Genomic DNA, 22182 nt, shown 5'->3' on the forward strand with positions numbered 1-22182 from the left:
TTGTAGCAGTGGATGGCCTTCTTCCAGGCAGCGGGACATGTGACTCTCTGGCAGCAGGATGGAGCTGAACACAGAGCAGCCTGCGGAAAATGGGCTGTGTGTTGCCGTTTTTGTTTTTCCATAGCCAAACCACGCACCCACTTCTAGGTGGTCTCCCTGGGCCAAATGAGGGCTGTGCCCATGGTGGTAGGTCAGGAGGAAGCCCTTGCCCAGTATACTCTGGCTTCTCTTCAGAACGTAAAAATCTTTCGCCTTTTACTAAAGATTTCCGTGGAGAGAAACAAAACTGAGTTTTGTGGCAATTTTTGCACGCTCCAGCTTGCTGGGGCTTCCTTAAATGGGTTCAACAACAGAATGAAGGAATGAGTGGGTGGGTTTTGGTGGGAGACTGTACTCTGGGGCTGCTGGGAAATGTCTCTCATTTGAATATTGTAGCAGTGGATGGCCTTTTTCCAGGCAGCGGGACATGTGACTCTCTGGCAGCAGGATGGAGCTGAACACAGAGCAGCCTGCGGAAAATGGGCTGTGTGTTGCCGTTTTTGTTTTTCCATAGCCAAACCACGCACCCACTTCTAGGTGGTCTCCCTGGGCCAAATGAGGGCTGTGCCCATGGTGGTAGGTCAGGAGGAAGCCCTTGCCCAGTATACTCTGGCTTTTCTTCAGAACGTAAAAATCTTTCGCCTTTTACTAAAGATTTCCGTGGAGAGAAGCAAAACTGAGTTTTGTGGCAATTTTTGCACGCTCCAGCTTGCTGGGGCTATGGGTTCAACAACAGAATGAAGGAATGAGTGGGTGGGGTTTTGGTGGGAGACTGTACTCTGGGGCTGCTGGGAAATGTCTCTCATTTGAATATTGTAGCAGTGGATGGCGTTCTTCCAGGCAGCGGGACAGGTGACAATCTGGCAGCAAGATGGAGCTGAACACGGAGCAGCCTGCGGAAAATGGGCTGTGTGTTGCCGTTTTTGTTTTTCCATAGCCAAACCACGCACCCACTTCTAGGTGGTCTCCCTGGGCCAAATGAGGGCTGTGCCCATGGTGGTAGGTCAGGAGGAAGCCCTTGCCCAGTATACTCTGGCTTCTCTTCAGAATGTAAAAATCTTTCGCCTTTTATTAAAGATTTCCGTGGAGAGAAGCAAAACTGAGTTTTGTGGCAATTTTTGCACGCTCCAGCTTGCTGGGACTTCCTTAAATGGCTTCAACAACAGAATGAAGGAATGAGTGGGTGGGGTTTTGGTGGGAGACTGTACTCTGGGGCTGCTGGGAAATGTCTCTCATTTGAATATTGTAGCAGTGGATGGCCTTCTTCCAGGCAGCGGGACATGTGACTCTCTGGCAGCACGATGGAGCTGAACACGGAGCAGCCTGCGGAAAATGGGCTGTGTGTTGCCGTTTTTGTTTTTCCATAGCCAAACCACGCACCCACTTCTAGGTGGTCTCCCTGGGCCAAATGAGGGCTGTGCCCATGGTGGTAGGTCAGGAGGAAGCCCTTGCCCAGTATACTCTGGCTTTTCTTCAGAACGTAAAAATTTTTCGCCTTTTACTAAAGATTTCCGTGGAGAGAAGCAAAACTGAGTTTTGTGGCAATTTTTGCACGCTCCAGCTTGCTGGCGCTATGGGTTCAACAACAGAATGAAGGAATGAGTGGGTGGGGTTTTGGTGGGAGACTGTACTCTGGGGCTTATGGGAAATGCCTCTCATTTGAATATTGTAGCAGTGGATGGCCTTCTTCCAGGCAGCGGGACATGTGACTCTCTGGCAGCAGGATGGAGCTGAACACGGAGCAGCCTGCGGAAAATGGGCTGTGTGTTGCCGTTTTTGTTTTTCCATAGTCAAACCATGCACCCACTTCTAGGTGGTCTCCCTGGGCCAAATGAGGGCTGTGCCCATGGTGGTAGGTCAGGAGGAAGCCCTTACCCAGTATACTCTGGTTTCTCTTCAGAACGTAAAAATCTTTCGCCTTTTACTAAAGATTTCCGTGGAGAGAAGCAAAACTGAGTTTTGTGGCAATTTTTGCACGCCCCAGCTTGCTGTGGCTTCCTTAAATGGGTTCAACAACAGAATGAAGGAATGAGTGGGTGGGGTTTTGGTGGGAGACTGTACTCTGGGGCTGCTGGGAAATGTCTCTCATTTGAAAATTGTAGCAGTGGATGGCCTTCTTCCAGGCAGCGGGACATGTGACTCTCTGGCAGCACGATGGAGCTGAACACGGAACAGCCTGCGGAAAATGGGCTGTGTGTTGCCTTTTTTGTTTTTCCATAGCCAAACCATGCACCCACTTCTAGGTGGTCTCCCTGGGCCAAATGAGGGCTGGGCCCATGGTGGTAGGTCAGGAGGAAGCCCTTGCTCTGTATACTCTGGCTTCTCTTCAGAACGTAAAAATCTTTCGCCTTTTACTAAAGATTTCCGTGGAGAGAAGCAAAACTGAGTTTTGTGGCAATTTTTGCACGCTCCAGCTTGCTGGGGCTTCCTTAAATGGGTTCAACAACAGAATGAAGGAATGAGTGGGTGGGGTTTTGGTGGGAGACTGTACTCTGGGGCTGATGGGAAATGCCTCTCATTTGAATATTGTAGCAGTGGATGGCCTTCTTCCAGGCAGCGGGACATGTGACTCTCTGGCAGCAGGATGGAGCTGAACACGGAGCAGCCTGCGGAAAATGGGCTGTGTGTTGCCGTTTTTGTTTTTCCATAGTCAAACCATGCACCCACTTCTAGGTGGTCTCCCTGGGCCAAATGAGGGCTGTGCCCATGGTGGTAGGTCAGGAGGAAGCCCTTGCCCAGTATACTCTGGCTTCTCTTCAGAACGTAAAAATCTTTCGCCTTTTACTAAAGATTTCCGTGGAGAGAAGCAAAACTGAGTTTTGTGGCAATTTTTGCACGCTCCAGCTTGCTGTGGCTTCCTTAAATGGGTTCAACAACAGAATGAAGGAATGAGTGGGTGGGGTTTTGGTGGGAGACTGTACTCTGGGGCTGCTGGGAAATGTCTCTCATTTGAATATTGTAGCAGTGGATGGCGTTCTTCCAGGCAGCGGGACATGTGACTATCTGGCAGCAAGATGGAGCTGAACACGGAGCAGCCTGCGGAAAATGGGCTGTGTGTTGCCGTTTTTGTTTTTCCATAGCCAAACCACGCACCCACTTCTAGGTGGTCTCCCTGGGCCAAATGAGGGCTGTGCCCATGGTGGTAGGTCAGGAGGAAGCCCTTGCCCAGTATACTCTGGCTTCTCTTCAGAACGTAAAAATCTTTCGCCTTTTACTAAAGATTTCCGTGGAGAGAAGCAAAACTGAGTTTTGTGGCAATTTTTGCACGCTCCAGCTTGCTGGGGCTTCCTTAAATGGGTTCAACAACAGAATGAAGGAATGAGTGGGTGGGGTTTTGGTGGGAGACTGTACTCTGGGGCTGCTGGGAAATGTCTCTCATTTGAATATTGTAGCAGTGGATGGCCTTCTTCCAGGCAGAGGGACATGTGACTCTCTGGCAGCACGATGGAGCTGAACACGGAGCAGCCTGTGGAAAATGGGCTGTGTGTTGCCGTTTTTGTTTTTCCATAGCCAAACCACGCACCCACTTCTAGGTGGTCTCCCTGGGCCAAATGAGGGCTGTGCCCATGGTGGTAGGTCAGGAGGAAGCCCTTGCCCAGTATACTCTGGCTTTTCTTCAGAACGTAAAAATCTTTCGCCTTTTACTAAAGATTTCCGTGGAGAGAAGCAAAACTGAGTTTTGTGGCAATTTTTGCACGCTCCAGCTTGTTGGCGCAATGGGTTCAACAACAGAATGAAGGAATGAGTGGGTGGGGTTTTGGTGGGAGACTGTACTCTGGGGCTGCTGGGAAATGTCTCTCATTTGAATATTGTAGCAGTGGATGGCGTTCTTCCAGGCAGCGGGACAGGTGACTCTCTGGCAGCAAGATGGAGCTGAACACGGAGCAGCCTGCGGAAAATGGGCTGTGTGTTGCCGTTTTTGTTTTTCCATAGCCAAACCACGCACCCACTTCTAGGTGGTCTCCCTGGGCCAAATGAGGGCTGTGCCCATGGTGGTAGGTCAGGAGGAAGCCCTTGCCCAGTATACTCTGGCTTCTCTTCAGAACGTAAAAATCTTTCGCCTTTTACTAAAGATTTCCGTGGAGAGAAGCAAAACTGAGTTTTGTGGCAATTTTTGCACGCTCCAGCTTGCTGGGGCTTCCTTAAATGGGTTCAACAACAGAATGAAGGAATGAGTGGGTGGGGTTTTGGTGGGAGACTGTACTCTGGGGCTGCTGGGAAATGTCTCTCATTTGAATATTGTAGCAGTGGATGGCCTTCTTCCAGGCAGCGGGACATGTGACTCTCTGGCAGCACGATGGAGCTGAACACGGAGCAGCCTGCGGAAAATGGGCTGTGTGTTGCCTTTTTTGTTTTTCCATAGCCAAACCACGCACCCACTTCTAGGTGGTCTCCCTGGGCCAAATGAGGGCTGTGCCCATGGTGGTAGGTCAGGAGGAAGCCCTTGCCCAGTATACTCTGGCTTCTCTTCAGAACGTAAAAATCTTTCGCCTTTTACTAAAGATTTCCGTGGAGAGAAGCAAAACTGAGTTTTGTGGCAATTTTTGCACGCTCCAGCTTGCTGGGGCTACCTTAAATGGGTTCAACAACAGAATGAAGGAATGAGTGGGTGGGGTTTTGGTGGGAGACTGTACTCTGGGGCTGATGGGAGATGTCTCTCATTTGAATATTGTAGCAGTGGATGGCCTTCTTCCAGGCAGCGGGACATGTGACTTTCTGGCAGCAGGATGGAGCTGAACACGGAGCAGCCTGCGGAAAATGGGCTGTGTGTTGCCGTTTTTGTTTTTCCATAGCCAAACCACGTACCCACTTCTAGGTGGTCTCCCTAGGCCAAATGAGAGCTGTGCCCATGGTGGTAGGTCAGGAGGAAGCCCTTGCCCAGTATACTCTGGCTTCTCTTCAGAACGTAAAAATCTTTCGCCTTTTACTAAAGATTTCCGTGGAGAGAAGCAAAACTGAGTTTTGTGGCAATTTTTGCACGCTCCAGCTTGCTGGGGCTTCCTTAAATGGGTTCAACAACAGAATGAAGGAATGAGTGGGTGGGGTTTTGGTGGGAGACTGTACTCTGGGGCTGCTGGGAAATGTCTCTCATTTGAATATTGTAGCAGTGGATGGCGTTCTTCCAGGCAGCGGGACAGGTGACAATCTGGCAGCAAGATGGAGCTGAACACGGAGCAGCCTGCGGAAAATGGGCTGTGTGTTGCCGTTTTTGTTTTTCCATAGCCAAACCACGCACCCACTTCTAGGTGGTCTCCCTGGGCCAAATGAGGGCTGTGCCCATGGTGGTAGGTCAGGAGGAAGCCCTTGCCCAGTATACTCTGGCTTCTCTTCAGAACGTAAAAATCTTTCGCCTTTTACTAAAGATTTCCGTGGAGAGAAGCAAAACTGAATTTTGTGGCAATTTTTGCACGCTCCAGCTTGCTGGGGCTTCCTTAAATGGGTTCAACAACAGAATGAAGGAATGAGTGGGTGGGGTTTTGGTGGGAGACTGTACTCTGGGGCTGCTGGGAAATGTCTCTCATTTGAATATTGTAGCAGTGGATGGCCTTCTTCCAGGCAGCGGGACATGTGACTCTCTGGCAGCAAGATGGAGCTGAACATGGAGCAGCCTGCGGAAAATGGGCTGTGTGTTGCCGTTTTTGTTTTTCCATAGCCAAACCACGCACCCACTTCTAGGTGGTCTCCCTGGGCCAAATGAGGGCTGTGCCCATGGTGGTAGGTCAGGAGGAAGCCCTTGCCCAGTATACTCTGGCTTCTCTTCAGAATGTAAAAATCTTTCGCCTTTTATTAAAGATTTCCGTGGAGAGAAGCAAAACTGAGTTTTGTGGCAATTTTTGCACGCTCCAGCTTGCTGGGACTTCCTTAAATGGGTTCAACAAAAGAATGAAGGAATGAGTGGGTGGGGTTTTGGTGGGAGACTGTACTCTGGGGCTGCTGGGAAATGTCTCTCATTTGAATATTGTAGCTCTGGATGGCCTTCTTCCAGGCAGCGGGACATGTGACTCTCTGGCAGCACGATGGAGCTGAACACGGAGCAGCCTGTGGAAAATGGGCTGTGTGTTGCCGTTTTTGTTTTTCCATAGCAAAACCACGCACCCACTTCTAGGTGGTCTCCCTGGGCCTAATGAGGGTTGCGGCCATGTTGGTAGGTCTGGAGGAAGCCTTTGCCCAGTATACTCTGGCTTTTCTTCAGAACGTAAAAATCTTTTGCCTTTTACTAAAGATTTCGGTGGAGAGAAGCAAAACTGAGTTTTCTGGCAATTTTTGCACGCTCCAGCTTGCTGGGGCTTCCTTAAATGGGTTCAACAACAGAATGAAGGAATGAGTGGGTGGGGTTTTGGTGGGAGACTGTACTCTGGGGCTGATGGGAGATGCCTCTCATTTGAATATTGTAGCAGTGGATGGCCTTCTTCCAGGCAGCGGGACATGTGACTTTCTGGCAGCAGGATGGAGCTGAACACGGAGCAGCCTGCGGAAAATGGGCTGTGTGTTGCCGTTTTTGTTTTTCCATAGCCAAACCACGTACCCACTTCTAGGTGGTCTCCCTAGGCCAAATGAGAGCTGTGCCCATGGTGGTAGGTCAGGAGGAAGCCCTTGCCCAGTATACTCTGGCTTCTCTTCAGAACGTAAAAATCTTTCGCCTTTTACTAAAGATTTCCGTGGAGAGAAGCAAAACTGAGTTTTGTGGCAATTTTTGCACGCTCCAGCTTGCTGGGGCTTCCTTAAATGGGTTCAACAACAGAATGAAGGAATGAGTGGGTGGGGTTTTGGTGGGAGACTGTACTCTGGGGCTGCTGGGAAATGTCTCTCATTTGAATATTGTAGCAGTGGATGGCGTTCTTCCAGGCAGCGGGACAGGTGACAATCTGGCAGCAAGATGGAGCTGAACACGGAGCAGCCTGCGGAAAATGGGCTGTGTGTTGCCGTTTTTGTTTTTCCATAGCCAAACCACGCACCCACTTCTAGGTGGTCTCCCTGGGCCAAATGAGGGCTGTGCCCATGGTGGTAGGTCAGGAGGAAGCCCTTGCCCAGTATACTCTGGCTTCTCTTCAGAACGTAAAAATCTTTCGCCTTTTACTAAAGATTTCCGTGGAGAGAAGCAAAACTGAATTTTGTGGCAATTTTTGCACGCTCCAGCTTGCTGGGACTTCCTTAAATGGGTTCAACAACAGAATGAAGGAATGAGTGGGTGGGGTTTTGGTGGGAGACTGTACTCTGGGGCTGCTGGGAAATGTCTCTCATTTGAATATTGTAGCAGTGGATGGCCTTCTTCCAGGCAGCGGGACATGTGACTCTCTGGCAGCACGATGGAGCTGAACACGGAGCAGCCTGCGGAAAATGGGCTGTGTGTTGCCGTTTTTGTTTTTCCATAGCCAAACCACGCACCCACTTCTAGGTGGTCTCCCTGGGCCAAATGAGGGCTGTGCCCATGGTGGTAGGTCAGGAGGAAGCCCTTGCCCAGTATACTCTGGCTTCTCTTCAGAACGTAAAAATCTTTCGCCTTTTACTAAAGATTTCCGTGGAGAGAAGCAAAACTGAGTTTTGTGGCAATTTTTGCACGCTCCAGCTTGCTGGGGCTTCCTTAAATGGGTTCAACAACAGAATGAAGGAATGAGTGGGTGGGGTTTTGGTGGGAGACTGTACTCTGGGGCTGCTGGGAAATGTCTCTCATTTGAATATTGTAGCAGTGGATGGCCTTCTTCCAGGCAGCGGGACATGTGACTTTCTGGCAGCAGGATGGAGCTGAACACGGAGCAGCCTGCGGAAAATGGGCTGTGTGTTGCCGTTTTTGTTTTTCCATAGCCAAACCACGCACCCACTTCTAGGTGGTCTCCCTGGGCCAAATGAGGGCTGTGCCCATGGTGGTAGGTCAGGAGGAAGCCCTTGCCCAGTATACTCTGGCTTCTCTTCAGAACGTAAAAATCTTTCGCCTTTTACTAAAGATTTCCGTGGAGAGAAGCAAAACTGAGTTTTGTGGCAATTTTTGCACGCTCCAGCTTGCTGGGGCTTCCTTAAATGGGTTCAACAACAGAATGAAGGAATGAGTGGGTGGGGTTTTGGTGGGAGACTGTACTCTGGGGCTGCTGGGAAATGTCTCTCATTTGAATATTGTAGCAGTGGATGCCCTTCTTCCAGGCAGTGGGACATGTGACTATCTGGCAGCAAGATGGAGCTGAACACGGAGCAGCCTGCGGAAAATGGGCTGTGTGTTGCCGTTTTTGTTTTTCCATAGCCAAACCACGCACCCACTTCTAGGTGGTCTCCCTGGGCCAAATGAGGGCTGTGCCCATGGTGGTAGGTCTGGAGGAAGCCCTTGCTCAGTATACTCTGGCTTCTCTTCAGAACGTAAAAATCTTTCGCCTTTTACTAAAGATTTCCGTGGAGAGAATCAAAACTGAGTTTTGTGGCAATTTTTGCACGCTCCAGCTTGCTGGGGCTTCCTTAAATGGGTTCAACAACAGAATGAAGGAATGAGTGGGTGGGGTTTTGGTGGGAGACTGTACTCTGGGGCTGCTGGGAAATGTCTCTCATTTGAATATTGTAGCTGTGGATGGCCTTCTTCCAGGCAGCGGGACATGTGACTCTCTGGCAGCACGATGGAGCTGAACACGGAGCAGCCTGTGGAAAATGGGCTGTGTGTTGCCGTTTTTGTTTTTCCATAGCCAAACCACGCACCCACTTCTAGGTGGTCTCCCTGGGCCAAATGAGGGTTGCGGCCATGGTGGTAGGTCTGGAGGAAGCCTTTGTCCAGTATACTCTGGCTTTTCTTCAGAACGTAAAAATCTTTTGCCTTTTACTAAAGATTTCCGTGGAGAGAAGCAAAACTGAGTTTTCTGGCAATTTTTGCACGCTCCAGCTTGCTGGGGCTTCCTTAAATGGGTTCAACAACAGAATGAAGGAATGAGTGGGTGGGGTTTTGGTGGGAGACTGTACTCTGGGGCTGATGGGAGATGCCTCTCATTTGAATATTGTAGCAGTGGATGGCCTTCTTCCAGGCAGCGGGACATGTGACTCTCTGGCAGCACGATGGAGCTGAACACGGAGCAGCCTGCGGAAAATGGGCTGTGTGTTGCCTTTTTTGTTTTTCCATAGCCAAACCATGCACCCACTTCTAGGTGGTCTCCCTGGGCCAAATGAGGGCTGTGCCCATGGTGGTAGGTCAGGAGGAAGCCCTTGCTCAGTATACTCTGGCTTCTCTTCAGAACGTAAAAATCTTTCGCCTTTTACTAAAGATTTCCGTGGAGAGAAGCAAAACTGAGTTTTGTGGCAATTTTTGCACGCTCCAGCTTGCTGGGGCTACCTTAAATGGGTTCAACAACAGAAACAAGGAATGAGTGGGTGGGGTTTTGGTGGAAGACTGTACTCTGGGGCTGATGGGAGATTTCTCTCATTTGAATATTGTAGCAGTGGATGGCCTTCTTCCAGGCAGCGGGACATGTGACTTTCTGGCAGCAGGATGGAGCTGAACACGGAGCAGCCTGCGGAAAATGGGCTGTGTGTTGCCGTTTTTGTTTTTCCATAGCCAAACCACGTACCCACTTCTAGGTGGTCTCCCTAGGCCAAATGAGAGCTGTGCCCATGATGGTAGGTCAGGAGGAAGCCCTTGCCCAGTATACTCTGGCTTCTCTTCAGAACGTAAAAATCTTTCGCCTTTTACTAAAGATTTCCGTGGAGAGAAGCAAAACTGAGTTTTGTGGCAATTTTTGCACGCTCCAGCTTGCTGGGGCTTCCTTAAATGGGTTCAACAACAGAATGAAGGAATGAGTGGGTGGGGTTTTGGTGGGAGACTGTACTCTGGGGCTGCTGGGAAATGTCTCTCATTTGAATATTGTAGCAGTGGATGGCGTTCTTCCAGACAGCGGGACAGGTGACAATCTGGCAGCAAGATGGAGCTGAACACGGAGCAGCCTGCGGAAAATGGGCTGTGTGTTGCCGTTTTTGTTTTTCCATAGCCAAACCACGCACCCACTTCTAGGTGGTCTCCCTGGGCCAAATGAGGGCTGTGCCCATGGTGGTAGGTCAGGAGGAAGCCCTTGCCCAGTATACTCTGGCTTCTCTTCAGAACGTAAAAATCTTTCGCCTTTTACTAAAGATTTCCGTGGAGAGAAACAAAACTGAGTTTTGTGGCAATTTTTGCACGCTCCAGCTTGCTGGGGCTTCCTTAACTGGGTTCAACAACAGAATGAAGGAATGAGTGGGTGGATTTTGGTGGGAAACTGTACTATGGGGCTGCTGGGAAATGTCTTTCATTTGAATATTGTAGCAGTGGATGGCCTTCTTCCAGGCAGCGGGACATGTGACTCTCTGGCAGCAGGATGGAGCTGAACACAGAGCAGCCTGCGGAAAATGGGCTGTGTGTTGCCGTTTTTGTTTTTCCATAGCCAAACCACGCACCCACTTCTAGGTGGTCTCCCTGGGCCAAATGAGGGCTGTGCCCATGGTGGTAGGTCAGGAGGAAGCCCTTGCCCAGTATACTCTGGCTTCTCTTCAGAACTTAAAAATCTTTCGCCTTTTACTAAAGATTTCTGTGGAGAGAAGCAAAACTGAGTTTTGTGGCAATTTTTGCACGCTCCAGCTTGCTGGGACTTCCTTAAATGGGTTCAACAACAGAATGAAGGAATGAGTGGGTGGGGTTTTGGTGGGAGACTGTACTCTGGGGCTGCTGGGAAATGTCTCTCATTTGAATATTGTAGCTCTGGATGGCCTTTTTCCAGGCAGCGGGACATGTGATTCTCTGGCAGCACGATGGAGCTGAACACGGAGCAGCCTGTGGAAAATGGGCTGTGTGTTGCCATTTTTGTTTTTCCATAGCCAAACCACGCACCCACTTCTAGGGGGTCTCCCTGGGCCAAATGAGGGCTGTGCACATGGTGGTAGGTCAGGAGGAAGCCCTTGACCAGTATACTCTGGCTTTTCTTCAGAACGTAAAAATCTTTCGCTTTTTACTAAAGATTTCCGTGGAGAGAAGCAAAACTGAGTTTTGTGGCAATTTTTGCACGCTCCAGCTTGCTGGGGTTTCCTTAAATGGGTTCAACAACAGAAGGAAGGAATGAGTGGGTGGGGTTTTGGTGGGAGACTGTACTCTGGGGCTGCTGGGAAATGTCTCTCATTTGAATATTGTAGCAGTGGATGGCGTTCTTCCAGGCAGCGGGACAGGTGACTTTCTGGCAGCAAGATGGAGCTGAACACGGAGCAGCCTGCGGAAAATGGGCTGTGTGTTGCCGTTTTTGTTTTTCCATAGCCAAACCACGCACCCTCTTCTAAGTGGTCTCTCTGGGCCAAATGAGGGCTGTGCCCATGGTGGTAGGTCAGGAGGAAGCCCTTGCCCAGTATACTCTGGCTTCTCTTCAGAACGTAAAAATCTTTCGCCTTTTACTAAAGATTTCCGTGGAGAGAAACAAAACTGAGTTTTGTGGCAATTTTTGCACGCTCCAGCTTGCTGGGGCTTCCTTAAATGGGTTCAACAACAGAATGAAGGAATGAGTGGGTGGATTTTGGTGGGAAACTGTACTATGGGGCTGCTGGGAAATGTCTTTCATTTGAATATTGTAGCAGTGGATGGCCTTCTTCCAGGCAGCGGGACATGTGACTCTCTGGCAGCAGGATGGAGCTGAACACAGAGCAGCCTGCGGAAAATGGGCTGTGTGTTGCCGTTTTTGTTTTTCCATAGCCAAACCACGCACCCACTTCTAGGTGGTCTCCCTGGGCCAAATGAGGGCTGTGCCCATGGTGGTAGGTCAGTAGGAAGCCCTTGCCCAGTATACTCTGGCTTTTCTTCAGAACGTAAAAATCTTTCGCCTTTTACTAAAGATTTCCGTGGAGAGAAGCAAAACTGAGTTTTGTGGCAATTTTTGCACGCTCCAGCTTGCTGGCGCTATGGGTTCAACAACAGAATGAAGGAATGAGTGGGTGGGGTTTTGGTGGGAGACTGTACTCTGGGGCTGCTGGGAAATGTCTCTCATTTGAATATTGTAGCAGTGGATGGCGTTCTTCCAGGCAGCGGGACAGGTGACAATCTGGCAGCAAGATGGAGCTGAACACGGAGCAGCCTGCGGAAAATGGGCTGTGTGTTGCCGTTTTTGTTTTTCCATAGCCAAACCACGCACCCACTTCTAGGTGGTCTCCCTGGGCCAAATGAGGGCTGTGCCCATGGTGTTAGGTCATGAGGAAGCACTTGCCCAGTATACTCTGGCTTCTCTTCAGAACGTAAAAATCTTTCGCCTTTTACTAAAGATTTCCGTGGAGAGAAGCAAAACTGAGTTTTGTGGCAATTTTTGCACTCTCCAGCTTGCTGGGGTTTCCTTAAATGTGTTCAACAACAGAATGAAGGAATGAGTGGGTGGGGTTTTGGTGGAAGACTGTACTCTGGGGCTGCTGGGAAATGTCTCTCATTTGAATATTGTAGCAGTGGATGGCGTTCTTCCAGGCAGCGGGACAGGTGACAATCTGGCAGCAAGATGGAGCTGAACACGGAGCAGCCTGCGGAAAATGGGCTGTGTGTTGCCGTTTTTGTTTTTCCATAGCCAAACCACGTACCCACTTCTAGGTGGTCTCCCTAGGCCAAATGAGAGCTGTGCCCATGGTGGTAGGTCAGGAGGAAGCCATTGCCCAGTATACTCTGGCTTCTCTTCAGAATGTAAAAATCTTTCGCCTTTTACTAAAGATTTCTGTGGAGAGAAGCAAAACTGAGTTTTGTGGCAATTTTTGCACGCTCCAGCTTGCTGGGGCTTCCTTAAATGGATTCAACAACAGAATGAAGTAATGAGTGGGTGGGGTTTTGGTGGGAGACTGTACTCTGGGGCTGCTGGGAAATGTCTCTCATTTGAATATTGTAGCAGTGGATGGCCTTCTTCCAGGCAGCAGGACATGTGACTCTCTGGCAGCAAGATGGAGCTGAACATGGAGCAGCCTGCGGAAAATGGGCTGTGTGTTGCCGTTTTTGTTTTTCTATAGCCAAACCACGCACCCACTTCTAGGTGGTCTCCCTGGGCCAAATGAGGGCTGTGCCCATGGTGTTAGGTCATGAGGAAGCACTTGCCCAGTATACTCTGGCTTCTCTTCAGAACGTAAAAATCTTTCGCCTTTTACTAAAGATTTCAGTGGAGAGAAGCAAAACTGAGTTTTGTGGCAATTTTTGCACTCTCCAGCTTGCTGGGACTTCTTTAAATGGGTTCAACAACAGAAAGAAGGAATGAGTGGGTGGGGTTTTGGGAAATGTCTCTCATTTGAATATTGTAGCTCTGGATGGCCTTCTTCCAGGCAGCGGGACATGTGACTCTCTGGCAGCACGATGGAGCTGAACACGGAGCAGCCTGTGGAAAATGGGCTGTGTGTTGCCGTTTTTGTTTTTACATAGCAAAACCACGCACCCACTTCTAGGTGGTCTCCCTGGGCCTAATGAGGGTTGCGGCCATGTTGGTAGGTCTGGAGGAAGCCTTTGCCCAGTATACTCTGGCTTTTCTTCAAAACGTAAAAAATCTTTTGCCTTTTACTAAAGATTTCCGTGGAGAGAAGCAAAACTGAGTTTTCTGGCATTATTTGCACGCTCCAGCTTGCTGGGGCTTCCTTAAATGGGTTCAACAACAGAATGAAGGAATGAGTGGGTGGGGTTTTGGTGGGAGACTGTACTCTGGGGCTCCTGGGAAATGTCTCTCATTTGAATATTGTAGCAGTGGATGGCCTTCTTCCAGGCAACGGGACATGTGACTCTCTGGCAGCACGATGGAGCTGAACACGGAGCAGCCTGCGGAAAATGGGCTGTGTGTTGCCATTTTTGTTTTTCCATAGCCAAACCATGCACCCACTTCTAGGTGGTCTCCCTGGGCCAAATGAGGGCTGTGCCCATGGTGTTAGGTCAGGAGGAAGCCCTTGCCCAATATACTCTGGCTTCTCTTCAGAACGTAAAAATCTTTCGCCTTTTAATAAAGATTTCCGTGGAGAGAAGCAAACCTGAGTTTTGTTGAAATTTTTGCATGCTCCAGCTTCCTGGGGCTTCCTTAAATGGGTTCAACAACAGAATGAAGGAATGAGTGGGTGGGGTTTTGGTGGGAGACTGTACTCTGGGGCTGCTGGGATCTGTCTCTCATTTGAATATTGTAGCAGTGGATGGCATTCTTCTAGGCAGCGGGACATGTGACTCTCTGGCAGCACGATGGAGCTGAACACGGAGCAGCCTGCGGAAAATGGGCTGTGTGTTGCTGTTTTTGTTTTTCCATAGCCAAACCACGCACCCACTTCTAGGTGGTCTCCCTGGGCCAAATGAGGGCTGTGCCCATGGTGGTAGGTCAGGAGCAAGCCCTTGCCCAGCATACTCTGGCTTCTCTTCGGAACGTAAAAATCTTTTGCCTTTTACTAAAGATTTCCGTGAAGAGAAGCAAAACTGAGTTTTGTGGCAATTTTTGCATGCTCCAGCTTCTTGGGGCTTCCTTAAATGGGATCAATGAAAGAATGAGTGGGTGGGGTTTTGGTGGGAGCCTGTACTCTGGGGCTGATGGGAAATGCTTCTCATTTGAATATTGTAGCAGTGGATGGCCTTCTTCCAGGCAGCGGGACATGTGACTCTCTGGCAGCAGGATGGAGCTTAACACAGAGCAGCCTGCGGAAAATGGGCTGTGTGTTGCCGTTTTTGTTTTTCCATAGCCAAACCACGCACCCACTTCTAGGTGGTCTCCCTGGGCCAAATGTGGGCTGCGGCCATGGTGGTAGGTCAGGAGGAAGCCCTTGCGCCGTGTACTCTGGCTTTTCTACAGAACGTAAAAATCTTTTGCCTTTTACTAAAGATTTCCGTGGAGAGAAGCAAAACTGAGTTTTGTGCCAATTTTTGCACGCTCCAGCTTGCTGGGGCTTCCTTAAATGGGTTTAACAACAGAATGAATTAATGAGAAGGTGGGGTTTTGGTGGGAGACTGTACTCTGGGGCTGCTGGGAAATGTTTCTCATTTGAATATAGTAGCCGTGGATGGCCTTTTTTCAGTCAGCGGGACACGTGACGCTCTGGCAGCAGGATGGAGCTGAACACGGAGCAGCCTGCGGAAAATGGGCTGTGTGTTGCCGTTTTTGTTTTTAAATCGCCAAACCACGCACCCACTTCTAGGTGGTCTCCCTGGGCCAAATGAGGGCTGCGGCCATGGTGGTAGGTCAGGAGGAAGCCCTTGCGCAGTATACTTTGGCTTTTCTTCAGAACGTAAAAATCTTTCGCCTTTTACTAAAGATTTCCGTGGAGAGAAGCAAAACTGAGTTTTTTGGCAATTTTTGCACGTTCCAGCTTGCTGGGGCTTCCTTAAATGGGTTCAACAACAGAATGAAGGAATGAGTGGGTGGGGTTTTGGTGGGAGACTGTACTCTGGGGCTGCTGGGAAATGTCTCTCATTTGAATTTTGTAGCAGTGGATGGCCTTCTTCCAGGCAGCGGGACATGTGACTCTCTGGCAGCAGGATGGAGCTGAACACGGAGCAGCCTGCGGAAAATGGGCTGTGTGTTGCCGTTTTTGTTTTTCCATAGCCAAACCACGCACCCACTTCTAGGTGGTCTCCCTGGGCCAAATGAGGGCTGTGCCCATGGTGGTAGGTCAGGAGGAAGCCCTTGCCCAGTATACTCTGGCTTCTCTTCAGAACGTAAAAATCTTTCGCCTTTTACTAAAGATTTCCGTGGAGAGAAGCAAAACTGAATTTTGTGGCAATTTTTAGAATCATAGAATCGTAGAGTTGGAAGGGACCTCCTGGGCCATCTGGTCCAACCCCCTGCTCAAAGCAGGATTCGCTAAATCATCCCAATCAGATGTCTGTCCAGCCTCTGTTTGAAGACTTCCATTGAAGGAGAACTCACCACTTCTCGTGGCAGCCTGTTCCACTCATTGATCACTCTAACTGTCAAAAAGTTTTTTCTAATATCTAATCTGTGTCTCCTCCCATTCAGTTTCATCCCATTGCTTCTAGTCTTTCCTTGTGCAAATGAGAATAAAGTTGATCCTTCTACAATGTGACAGCCCTTTAGATATTTGTAGACAGCAATTAAGTCTCCTCTCAGTCTTCTCTTTTGCAAACTAAACATTCCCAAATCCTGCAACCTTTCCTCATAAGACAGGGTTTGCAGACCGGTCACCATTCTGGTCGCTCTTTTCTGAACTTGCTCCAGTTTGTTGATGTCTTTTTTAAAATGTGGTGCCCAAAACTGGACACAATATTCCAGATGTGGTCTGACCAAAGAGGAGTAGAGGGAAATAATGACTTCACGTGATCTAGACTGTATGCTTCTGTTAATACATCCTAGAACTGCATTTGCCTTTTTTGCTGCTGCATCACACTGTTGACTCATATTCAGTCTGTGATCTATTAGTATACCCAAGTCTTTTTCACATGTGCTGTCACTTAGCCCTATTCCTCCCATTCTATATATGCTTTTTTCATTTTTATTGCCCAGATGTAGTACTTTGCATTTCTCCCTGTTAAAAACCATTCTGTTAGTTACTGCCCACTTCTCCAGTTTATTTAAATCTTTTTGAATCCTCTCTCTCTCTTCTCTAGAATTAGCTATCCCTCCTAGCTTTGTGTCATCAGCAAATTTAATCAGTTTACCCTCAATTCCTTCATCTAAATCGTTGATAAAGATGTTGAACAATACAGGGCCCAGGACAGAGCCCTGTGGTACCCCACTTGAGACATTCTTCCAACTGGATGTGCAGCCATTTACGACCACTCTTTGGGTCCGATCACTAAGCCAGCTATGAATCCACCTAACAGTTGCCTTGTCCATTCCATACTTAGTCATTTTTTCAATAAGGATTGTATGAGAGACTTTGTCAAATGCTTTGCTGAAGTCAAGATATACTATATCTACAGCATTTCCTTGATCCACCCAATCAGTGATACCGTCATAGAAGGAAATTAAGTTAGTCTGACATGACTTATTAGTTACAAACCCATGCTGACTCTGTTTGATCACTTCATTCTTATCCAGGTATTGACTTACATGTTGTTTAATAATTTGTTCAAAGATCTTTCCTGGTATAGAAGTCAGACTCACTGGCCTATAGTTGCCTGGGTCCACCTTCTTCCCCTTTTTGAAGATAGGAACAACATTTGCTCTTCTCCAGTCTTCTGGCACTTCTCCTGTTCTCCAAGAATTTTCAAAGATTATGGAGAGTGGTTCAGAAATTTCTTCTGCTATCTCCTTCAGTACTCCACGCTCCAGCTTGCTGGGGCTTCCTTAAATGGGTTCAACAACAGAATGATGGAATGAGTGGGTGGGGTTTTGGTGGGAGACTGTACTCTGGGGCTGCTGGGAAATGTCTCTCACTTGAATATTGTAGCAGTGGATGGCCTTCTTCCAGGCAGCGGGACATGTGACTCTCTGGCAGCAAGATGGAGCTGAACATGGAGCAGCCTGCGGAAAATGGGCTGTGTGTTGCCGATTTTGTTTTTCCATAGCCAAACCACGCACCCACTTCTAGGTGATCTCCCTGGGCCAAATGAGTGCTGTGCCCATGGTGGTAGGTCAGGAGGAAGCCCTTGCCCAGTAAACTCTGGCTTCTCTTCAGAATGTAAAAATCTTTCGCCTTTTATTAAAGATTTCCGTGGAGAGAAGCAAAACTGAGTTTTGTGGCAATTTTTGCACGCTCCAGCTTGCTGGGACTTCCTTAAATGGGTTCAACAAAAGAATGAAGGAATGAGTGGGTGGGGTTTTGGTGGGAGACTGTACTCTGGGGCTGCTAGGAAATGTCTCTCATTTGAATATTGTAGCTCTGGATGGCCTTCTTCCAGGCAGCGGGACATGTGACTCTCTGGCAGCACGATGGAGCTGAACACGGAGCAGCCTGTGGAAAATGGGCTGTGTGTTGCCGTTTTTGTTTTTCCATAGCAAAACCACGCACCCACTTCTAGGTGGTCTCCCTGGGCCAAATGAGGGCTGTGCACATGGTGGTAGGTCAGGAGGAAGCCCTTGACCAGTATACTCTGGCTTTTCTTCAGAACGTAAAAATCTTTCGCTTTTTACTAAAGATTTCCGTGGAGAGAAGCAAAACTGAGTTTTGTGGCAATTTTTGCACGCTCCAGCTTGCTGGGGCTACCTTAAATGGGTTCAACAACAGAATGAAGGAATGAGTGGGTGGGGTTTTGGTGGGAGACTGTACTCTGGGGCTGATGGGAGATGCCTCTCATTTGAATATTGTAGCAGTGGATGGCCTTCTTCCAGGCAGCGGGACATGTGACTTTCTGGCAGCAGGAGGGAGCTGAACACGGAGCAGCCTGCGGAAAATGGGCTGTGTGTTTCCGTTTTTGTTTTTCCATAGCCAAACCACGCACCCACTTCTAGGTGGTCTCCCTGGGCCAAATGAGGGCTGTGCCCATGGTGTTAGGTCAGGAGGAAGCACTTGCCCAGTATACTCTGGCTTCTCTTCAGAACGTAAAAATCTTTCGCCTTTTACTAAAGATTTCTGTGGAGAGAAGCAAAACTGAGTTTTGTGGCAATTTTTGCACGCTCCAGCTTGCTGGGGTTTCCTTAAATGGGTTCAACAACAGAATGAAGGAATGAGTGGGTGGGGTTTTGGTGGGAGACTGTACTCTGGGGCTGCTGGGAAATGTCTCTCATTTGAATATTGTAGCAGTGGATGGCGTTCTTCCAGGCAGCGGGACAGGTGACTTTCTGGCAGCAAGATGGAGCTGAACACGGAGCAGCCTGCGGAAAATGGGCTGTGTGTTGCCGTTTTTGTTTTTCCATAGCCAAACCACGCACCCTCTTCTAAGTGGTCTCCCTGGGCCAAATGAGGGCTGTGCCCATGGTGGTAGGTCAGGAGGAAGCCCTTGCCCAGTATACTCTGGCTTCTCTTCAGAACGTAAAAATCTTTCGCCTTTTACTAAAGATTTCCGTGGAGAGAAACAAAACTGAGTTTTGTGGCAATTTTTGCACGCTCCAGCTTGCTGGGGCTTCCTTAAATGGGTTCAACAACAGAATGAAGGAATGAGTGGGTGGATTTTGGTGGGAAACTGTACTATGGGGCTGCTGGGAAATGTCTTTCATTTGAAAATTGTAGTAGTGGATGGCCTTCTTCCAGGCAGCGGGACATGTGACTCTCTGGCAGCACGATGGAGCTGAACACGGAACAGCCTGCGGAAAATGGGCTGTGTTTTGCCTTTTTTGTTTTTCCATAGCCAAACCATGCACCCACTTCTAGGTGGTCTTCCTGGGCCAAATGAGGGCTGGGCCCATGGTGGTAGGTCAGGAGGAAGCTCTTGCTCTGTATACTCTGGCTTCTCTTCAGAATGTAAAAATCTTTTGCCTTTTACTAAAGATTTCCGTGGAGAGAAGCAAACCTGAGTTTTGTGGCAATTTTTGCACGCTCCAGCTTGCTGGGGCTTCCTTAAATGGGTTCAACAACAGAATGAAGGAATGAGTGGGTGGGGTTTTGGTGGGAGACTGTACTCTGGGGCTGCTGGGAAATGTCTCTCATTTGAATATTGTAGCTCTGGATGGCCTTCTTCCAGGCAGCGGGACATGTGACTTTCTGGCAGCAGGATGGAGCTGAACACGGAGCAGCCTGCGGAAAATGGGCTGTGTGTTGCCGTTTTTGTTTTTCCATAGCCAAACCACGCACCCACTTCTAGGTGGTCTCCCTGGGCCAAATGAGGGCTGTGCCCATGGTGTTAGGTCAGGAGGAAGCACTTGCCCAGTATACTCTGGCTTCTCTTCAGAACGTAAAAATCTTTCGCCTTTTACTAAAGATTTCCGTGGAGAGAAGCAAAACTGAGTTTTGTGGCAATTTTTGCACGCTCCAGCTTGCTGGGGTTTCCTTAAATGGGTTCAACAACAGAATGAAGGAATGAGTGGGTGGGGTTTTGGTGGGAGACTGTACTCTGGGGCTGCTGGGAAATGTCTCTCATTTGAATATTGTAGCAGTGGATGGCGTTCTTCCAGGCAGCGGGACAGGTGATTTTCTGGCAGCAAGATGGAGCTGAACACGGAGCAGCCTGCGGAAAATGGGCTGTGTGTTGCCGTTTTTGTTTTTCCATAGCCAAACCACGCACCCTCTTCTAGGTGGTCTCCCTGGGCCAAATGAGGGCTGTGCCCATGGTGGTAGGTCAGGAGGAAGCCCTTGCCCAGTATACTCTGGCTTCTCTTCAGAACGTAAAAATCTTTCGCCTTTTACTAAAGATTTCCGTGGAGAGAAACAAAACTGAGTTTTGTGGCAATTTTTGCACGCTCCAGCTTGCTGGGGCTTCCTTAAATGGGTTCAACAACAGAATGAAGGAATGAGTGGGTGGATTTTGGTGGGAGACTGTACTATGGGGCTGCTGGGAAATGTCTTTCATTTGAATATTGTAGCAGTGGATGGCCTTCTTCCAGGCAGCGGGACATGTGACTCTCTGGCAGCAGGATGGAGCTGAACACAGAGCAGCCTGCGGAAAATGGGCTGTGTGTTGCCGTTTTTGTTTTTCCATAGCCAAACCACGCACCCACTTCTAGGTGGTCTCCCTGGGCCAAATGAGGGCTGTGCCCATGGTGGTAGGTCAGGAGGAAGCCCTTGCCCAGTATACTCTGGCTTTTCTTCAGAACGTAAAAATCTTTCGCCTTTTACTAAAGATTTCCGTGGAGAGAAGCAAAACTGAGTTTTGTGGCAATTTTTGCACGCTCCAGCTTGCTGGGGCTATGGGTTCAACAACAGAATGAAGGAATGAGTGGGTGGGGTTTTGGTGGGAGACTGTACTCTGGGGCTGCTGGGAAATGTCTCTCATTTGAATATTGTAGCAGTGGATGGCCTTCTTCCAGGCAGCGGGACAGGTGACACTCTGGCAGCAAGATGGAGCTGAACACGGAGCAGCCTGCGGAAAATGGGCTGTGTGTTGCCGTTTTTGTTTTTCCATAGCCAAACCACGCACCCACTTCTAGGTGGTCTCCCTGGGCCAAATGAGGGCTGTGCCCATGGTGGTAGGTCAGGAGGAAGCCCTTGCCCAGTATACTCTGGCTTCTCTTCAGAACGTAAAAATCTTTCGCCTTTTACTAAAGATTTCCGTGGAGAGAAGCAAAACTGAGTTTTGTGGCAATTTTTGCACGCTCCAGCTTGCTGGGGCTTCCTTAAATGGGTTCAACAACAGAATGAAGGAATGAGTGGGTGGGGTTTTGGTGGGAGACTGTACTCTGGGGCTGATGGGAGATGCCTCTCATTTGAATATTGTAGCAGTGGATGGCCTTCTTCCAGGCAGCGGGACATGTGACTTTCTGGCAGCAGGATGGAGCTGAACACGGAGCAGCCTGCGGAAAATGGGCTGTGTGTTGCCGTTTTTGTTTTTCCATAGCCAAACCACGTACCCACTTCTAGGTGGTCTCCCTAGGCCAAATGAGAGCTGTGCCCATGGTGGTAGGTCAGGAGGAAGCCATTGCCCAGTATACTCTGGCTTCTCTTCAGAATGTAAAAATCTTTCGCCTTTTACTAAAGATTTCCGTGGAGAGAAGCAAAACTGAGTTTTGTGGCAATTTTTGCACGCTCCAGCTTGCTGGGGCTACCTTAAATGGGTTCAACAACAGAATGAAGGAATGAGTGGGTGGGGTTTTGGTGGGAGACTGTACTCTGGGGCTGCTGGGAAATGTCTCTCATTTGAATATTGTAGCAGTGGATGGCGTTCTTCCAGGCAGCGGGACAGGTGACAATCTGGCAGCAAGATGGAGCTGAACACGGAGCAGCCTGCGGAAAATGGGCTGTGTGTTGCCGTTTTTGTTTTTCCATAGCCAAACCACGCACCCACTTCTAGGTGGTCTCCCTGGGCCAAATGAGGGCTGTGCCCATGGTGGTAGGTCAGGAGGAAGCCCTTGCCCAGTATACTCTGGCTTCTCTTCAGAACGTAAAAATCTTTCGCCTTTTACTAAAGATTTCCGTGGAGAGAAGCAAAACTGAATTTTGTGGCAATTTTTGCACGCTCCAGCTTGCTGGGGCTTCCTTAAATGGGTTCAACAACAGAATGAAGGAATGAGTGGGTGGGGTTTTGGTGGGAGACTGTACTCTGGGGCTGCTGGGAAATGTCTCTCATTTGAATATTGTAGCAGTGGATGGCCTTCTTCCAGGCAGCGGGACATGTGACTCTCTGGCAGCAAGATGGAGCTGAACATGGAGCAGCCTGCGGAAAATGGGCTGTGTGTTGCCGTTTTTGTTTTTCCA

General features: G+C 49.1%; 48 non-coding genes across 48 annotated transcripts; all 48 read left to right on the top strand.

Annotated features, from left to right (window-relative positions):
• The first annotated feature begins 214 nt into the window (after positions 1-214).
• LOC141064973 (U5 spliceosomal RNA) lies at positions 215-330 on the top strand. Its single transcript, XR_012226129.1, has one exon. It is a non-coding gene; the product is annotated as a U5 spliceosomal RNA (small nuclear RNA).
• Positions 331-643: 313 nt separating this feature from the next.
• On the top strand, positions 644-759 carry LOC141064894 (U5 spliceosomal RNA). The gene has a single exon (XR_012226059.1). It is a non-coding gene; the product is annotated as a U5 spliceosomal RNA (small nuclear RNA).
• A 307-nt stretch (positions 760-1066) lies between these two features.
• Positions 1067-1182, top strand: LOC141064066 (U5 spliceosomal RNA). Its single transcript, XR_012225312.1, has one exon. It is a non-coding gene; the product is annotated as a U5 spliceosomal RNA (small nuclear RNA).
• Positions 1183-1496: 314 nt separating this feature from the next.
• On the top strand, positions 1497-1612 carry LOC141063795 (U5 spliceosomal RNA). The gene has a single exon (XR_012225071.1). It is a non-coding gene; the product is annotated as a U5 spliceosomal RNA (small nuclear RNA).
• A 307-nt stretch (positions 1613-1919) lies between these two features.
• Positions 1920-2035, top strand: LOC141065042 (U5 spliceosomal RNA). The gene has a single exon (XR_012226193.1). It is a non-coding gene; the product is annotated as a U5 spliceosomal RNA (small nuclear RNA).
• Positions 2036-2349: 314 nt separating this feature from the next.
• On the top strand, positions 2350-2465 carry LOC141063622 (U5 spliceosomal RNA). Its single transcript, XR_012224915.1, has one exon. It is a non-coding gene; the product is annotated as a U5 spliceosomal RNA (small nuclear RNA).
• Positions 2466-2779: 314 nt separating this feature from the next.
• LOC141065066 (U5 spliceosomal RNA) lies at positions 2780-2895 on the top strand. Its single transcript, XR_012226214.1, has one exon. It is a non-coding gene; the product is annotated as a U5 spliceosomal RNA (small nuclear RNA).
• A 314-nt stretch (positions 2896-3209) lies between these two features.
• Positions 3210-3325, top strand: LOC141063634 (U5 spliceosomal RNA). Its single transcript, XR_012224926.1, has one exon. It is a non-coding gene; the product is annotated as a U5 spliceosomal RNA (small nuclear RNA).
• Positions 3326-3639: 314 nt separating this feature from the next.
• LOC141063760 (U5 spliceosomal RNA) lies at positions 3640-3755 on the top strand. Its single transcript, XR_012225040.1, has one exon. It is a non-coding gene; the product is annotated as a U5 spliceosomal RNA (small nuclear RNA).
• Positions 3756-4062: 307 nt separating this feature from the next.
• LOC141063646 (U5 spliceosomal RNA) lies at positions 4063-4178 on the top strand. Its single transcript, XR_012224937.1, has one exon. It is a non-coding gene; the product is annotated as a U5 spliceosomal RNA (small nuclear RNA).
• Positions 4179-4492: 314 nt separating this feature from the next.
• On the top strand, positions 4493-4608 carry LOC141063658 (U5 spliceosomal RNA). The gene has a single exon (XR_012224948.1). It is a non-coding gene; the product is annotated as a U5 spliceosomal RNA (small nuclear RNA).
• Positions 4609-4922: 314 nt separating this feature from the next.
• Positions 4923-5038, top strand: LOC141063670 (U5 spliceosomal RNA). The gene has a single exon (XR_012224959.1). It is a non-coding gene; the product is annotated as a U5 spliceosomal RNA (small nuclear RNA).
• A 314-nt stretch (positions 5039-5352) lies between these two features.
• Positions 5353-5468, top strand: LOC141065135 (U5 spliceosomal RNA). Its single transcript, XR_012226277.1, has one exon. It is a non-coding gene; the product is annotated as a U5 spliceosomal RNA (small nuclear RNA).
• A 314-nt stretch (positions 5469-5782) lies between these two features.
• LOC141064067 (U5 spliceosomal RNA) lies at positions 5783-5898 on the top strand. The gene has a single exon (XR_012225313.1). It is a non-coding gene; the product is annotated as a U5 spliceosomal RNA (small nuclear RNA).
• Positions 5899-6212: 314 nt separating this feature from the next.
• Positions 6213-6328, top strand: LOC141063833 (U5 spliceosomal RNA). Its single transcript, XR_012225105.1, has one exon. It is a non-coding gene; the product is annotated as a U5 spliceosomal RNA (small nuclear RNA).
• A 314-nt stretch (positions 6329-6642) lies between these two features.
• Positions 6643-6758, top strand: LOC141063683 (U5 spliceosomal RNA). Its single transcript, XR_012224970.1, has one exon. It is a non-coding gene; the product is annotated as a U5 spliceosomal RNA (small nuclear RNA).
• Positions 6759-7072: 314 nt separating this feature from the next.
• LOC141063782 (U5 spliceosomal RNA) lies at positions 7073-7188 on the top strand. Its single transcript, XR_012225060.1, has one exon. It is a non-coding gene; the product is annotated as a U5 spliceosomal RNA (small nuclear RNA).
• A 314-nt stretch (positions 7189-7502) lies between these two features.
• On the top strand, positions 7503-7618 carry LOC141063696 (U5 spliceosomal RNA). Its single transcript, XR_012224981.1, has one exon. It is a non-coding gene; the product is annotated as a U5 spliceosomal RNA (small nuclear RNA).
• A 314-nt stretch (positions 7619-7932) lies between these two features.
• Positions 7933-8048, top strand: LOC141063708 (U5 spliceosomal RNA). The gene has a single exon (XR_012224992.1). It is a non-coding gene; the product is annotated as a U5 spliceosomal RNA (small nuclear RNA).
• A 314-nt stretch (positions 8049-8362) lies between these two features.
• Positions 8363-8478, top strand: LOC141064939 (U5 spliceosomal RNA). Its single transcript, XR_012226099.1, has one exon. It is a non-coding gene; the product is annotated as a U5 spliceosomal RNA (small nuclear RNA).
• Positions 8479-8792: 314 nt separating this feature from the next.
• Positions 8793-8908, top strand: LOC141064763 (U5 spliceosomal RNA). Its single transcript, XR_012225944.1, has one exon. It is a non-coding gene; the product is annotated as a U5 spliceosomal RNA (small nuclear RNA).
• Positions 8909-9222: 314 nt separating this feature from the next.
• Positions 9223-9338, top strand: LOC141063720 (U5 spliceosomal RNA). The gene has a single exon (XR_012225003.1). It is a non-coding gene; the product is annotated as a U5 spliceosomal RNA (small nuclear RNA).
• Positions 9339-9652: 314 nt separating this feature from the next.
• On the top strand, positions 9653-9768 carry LOC141063732 (U5 spliceosomal RNA). Its single transcript, XR_012225014.1, has one exon. It is a non-coding gene; the product is annotated as a U5 spliceosomal RNA (small nuclear RNA).
• Positions 9769-10082: 314 nt separating this feature from the next.
• On the top strand, positions 10083-10198 carry LOC141064975 (U5 spliceosomal RNA). The gene has a single exon (XR_012226131.1). It is a non-coding gene; the product is annotated as a U5 spliceosomal RNA (small nuclear RNA).
• Positions 10199-10511: 313 nt separating this feature from the next.
• LOC141064100 (U5 spliceosomal RNA) lies at positions 10512-10627 on the top strand. Its single transcript, XR_012225343.1, has one exon. It is a non-coding gene; the product is annotated as a U5 spliceosomal RNA (small nuclear RNA).
• Positions 10628-10941: 314 nt separating this feature from the next.
• LOC141064006 (U5 spliceosomal RNA) lies at positions 10942-11057 on the top strand. Its single transcript, XR_012225260.1, has one exon. It is a non-coding gene; the product is annotated as a U5 spliceosomal RNA (small nuclear RNA).
• Positions 11058-11371: 314 nt separating this feature from the next.
• LOC141064976 (U5 spliceosomal RNA) lies at positions 11372-11487 on the top strand. The gene has a single exon (XR_012226132.1). It is a non-coding gene; the product is annotated as a U5 spliceosomal RNA (small nuclear RNA).
• A 313-nt stretch (positions 11488-11800) lies between these two features.
• Positions 11801-11916, top strand: LOC141065184 (U5 spliceosomal RNA). The gene has a single exon (XR_012226324.1). It is a non-coding gene; the product is annotated as a U5 spliceosomal RNA (small nuclear RNA).
• Positions 11917-12223: 307 nt separating this feature from the next.
• LOC141064848 (U5 spliceosomal RNA) lies at positions 12224-12339 on the top strand. The gene has a single exon (XR_012226017.1). It is a non-coding gene; the product is annotated as a U5 spliceosomal RNA (small nuclear RNA).
• A 314-nt stretch (positions 12340-12653) lies between these two features.
• LOC141063690 (U5 spliceosomal RNA) lies at positions 12654-12769 on the top strand. The gene has a single exon (XR_012224976.1). It is a non-coding gene; the product is annotated as a U5 spliceosomal RNA (small nuclear RNA).
• Positions 12770-13083: 314 nt separating this feature from the next.
• LOC141064099 (U5 spliceosomal RNA) lies at positions 13084-13199 on the top strand. Its single transcript, XR_012225342.1, has one exon. It is a non-coding gene; the product is annotated as a U5 spliceosomal RNA (small nuclear RNA).
• Positions 13200-13486: 287 nt separating this feature from the next.
• Positions 13487-13603, top strand: LOC141064304 (U5 spliceosomal RNA). The gene has a single exon (XR_012225528.1). It is a non-coding gene; the product is annotated as a U5 spliceosomal RNA (small nuclear RNA).
• A 314-nt stretch (positions 13604-13917) lies between these two features.
• Positions 13918-14033, top strand: LOC141063672 (U5 spliceosomal RNA). Its single transcript, XR_012224961.1, has one exon. It is a non-coding gene; the product is annotated as a U5 spliceosomal RNA (small nuclear RNA).
• A 314-nt stretch (positions 14034-14347) lies between these two features.
• Positions 14348-14463, top strand: LOC141064776 (U5 spliceosomal RNA). Its single transcript, XR_012225955.1, has one exon. It is a non-coding gene; the product is annotated as a U5 spliceosomal RNA (small nuclear RNA).
• Positions 14464-14769: 306 nt separating this feature from the next.
• On the top strand, positions 14770-14885 carry LOC141065087 (U5 spliceosomal RNA). Its single transcript, XR_012226233.1, has one exon. It is a non-coding gene; the product is annotated as a U5 spliceosomal RNA (small nuclear RNA).
• A 314-nt stretch (positions 14886-15199) lies between these two features.
• On the top strand, positions 15200-15315 carry LOC141065113 (U5 spliceosomal RNA). Its single transcript, XR_012226257.1, has one exon. It is a non-coding gene; the product is annotated as a U5 spliceosomal RNA (small nuclear RNA).
• A 314-nt stretch (positions 15316-15629) lies between these two features.
• Positions 15630-15743, top strand: LOC141064417 (U5 spliceosomal RNA). The gene has a single exon (XR_012225630.1). It is a non-coding gene; the product is annotated as a U5 spliceosomal RNA (small nuclear RNA).
• A 1811-nt stretch (positions 15744-17554) lies between these two features.
• On the top strand, positions 17555-17670 carry LOC141064111 (U5 spliceosomal RNA). Its single transcript, XR_012225353.1, has one exon. It is a non-coding gene; the product is annotated as a U5 spliceosomal RNA (small nuclear RNA).
• A 314-nt stretch (positions 17671-17984) lies between these two features.
• On the top strand, positions 17985-18100 carry LOC141063811 (U5 spliceosomal RNA). The gene has a single exon (XR_012225085.1). It is a non-coding gene; the product is annotated as a U5 spliceosomal RNA (small nuclear RNA).
• A 314-nt stretch (positions 18101-18414) lies between these two features.
• On the top strand, positions 18415-18530 carry LOC141063630 (U5 spliceosomal RNA). Its single transcript, XR_012224922.1, has one exon. It is a non-coding gene; the product is annotated as a U5 spliceosomal RNA (small nuclear RNA).
• A 314-nt stretch (positions 18531-18844) lies between these two features.
• Positions 18845-18960, top strand: LOC141064977 (U5 spliceosomal RNA). Its single transcript, XR_012226133.1, has one exon. It is a non-coding gene; the product is annotated as a U5 spliceosomal RNA (small nuclear RNA).
• A 313-nt stretch (positions 18961-19273) lies between these two features.
• Positions 19274-19389, top strand: LOC141064942 (U5 spliceosomal RNA). The gene has a single exon (XR_012226102.1). It is a non-coding gene; the product is annotated as a U5 spliceosomal RNA (small nuclear RNA).
• Positions 19390-19703: 314 nt separating this feature from the next.
• LOC141064832 (U5 spliceosomal RNA) lies at positions 19704-19819 on the top strand. Its single transcript, XR_012226003.1, has one exon. It is a non-coding gene; the product is annotated as a U5 spliceosomal RNA (small nuclear RNA).
• Positions 19820-20133: 314 nt separating this feature from the next.
• LOC141064978 (U5 spliceosomal RNA) lies at positions 20134-20249 on the top strand. The gene has a single exon (XR_012226134.1). It is a non-coding gene; the product is annotated as a U5 spliceosomal RNA (small nuclear RNA).
• Positions 20250-20562: 313 nt separating this feature from the next.
• On the top strand, positions 20563-20678 carry LOC141064895 (U5 spliceosomal RNA). The gene has a single exon (XR_012226060.1). It is a non-coding gene; the product is annotated as a U5 spliceosomal RNA (small nuclear RNA).
• Positions 20679-20985: 307 nt separating this feature from the next.
• Positions 20986-21101, top strand: LOC141063744 (U5 spliceosomal RNA). The gene has a single exon (XR_012225025.1). It is a non-coding gene; the product is annotated as a U5 spliceosomal RNA (small nuclear RNA).
• A 314-nt stretch (positions 21102-21415) lies between these two features.
• On the top strand, positions 21416-21531 carry LOC141064871 (U5 spliceosomal RNA). The gene has a single exon (XR_012226038.1). It is a non-coding gene; the product is annotated as a U5 spliceosomal RNA (small nuclear RNA).
• Positions 21532-21845: 314 nt separating this feature from the next.
• Positions 21846-21961, top strand: LOC141065136 (U5 spliceosomal RNA). Its single transcript, XR_012226278.1, has one exon. It is a non-coding gene; the product is annotated as a U5 spliceosomal RNA (small nuclear RNA).
• The last annotated feature ends 221 nt before the right edge of the window (positions 21962-22182 follow it).

The sequence above is a fragment of the Dendrobates tinctorius genome, unplaced genomic scaffold (assembly GCF_039654945.1).
Source record: "Dendrobates tinctorius isolate UK_male_01 unplaced genomic scaffold, ASM3965494v1 ptg000250l, whole genome shotgun sequence".
In the NCBI taxonomy this organism is placed as follows: domain Eukaryota; kingdom Metazoa; phylum Chordata; class Amphibia; order Anura; family Dendrobatidae; genus Dendrobates; species Dendrobates tinctorius.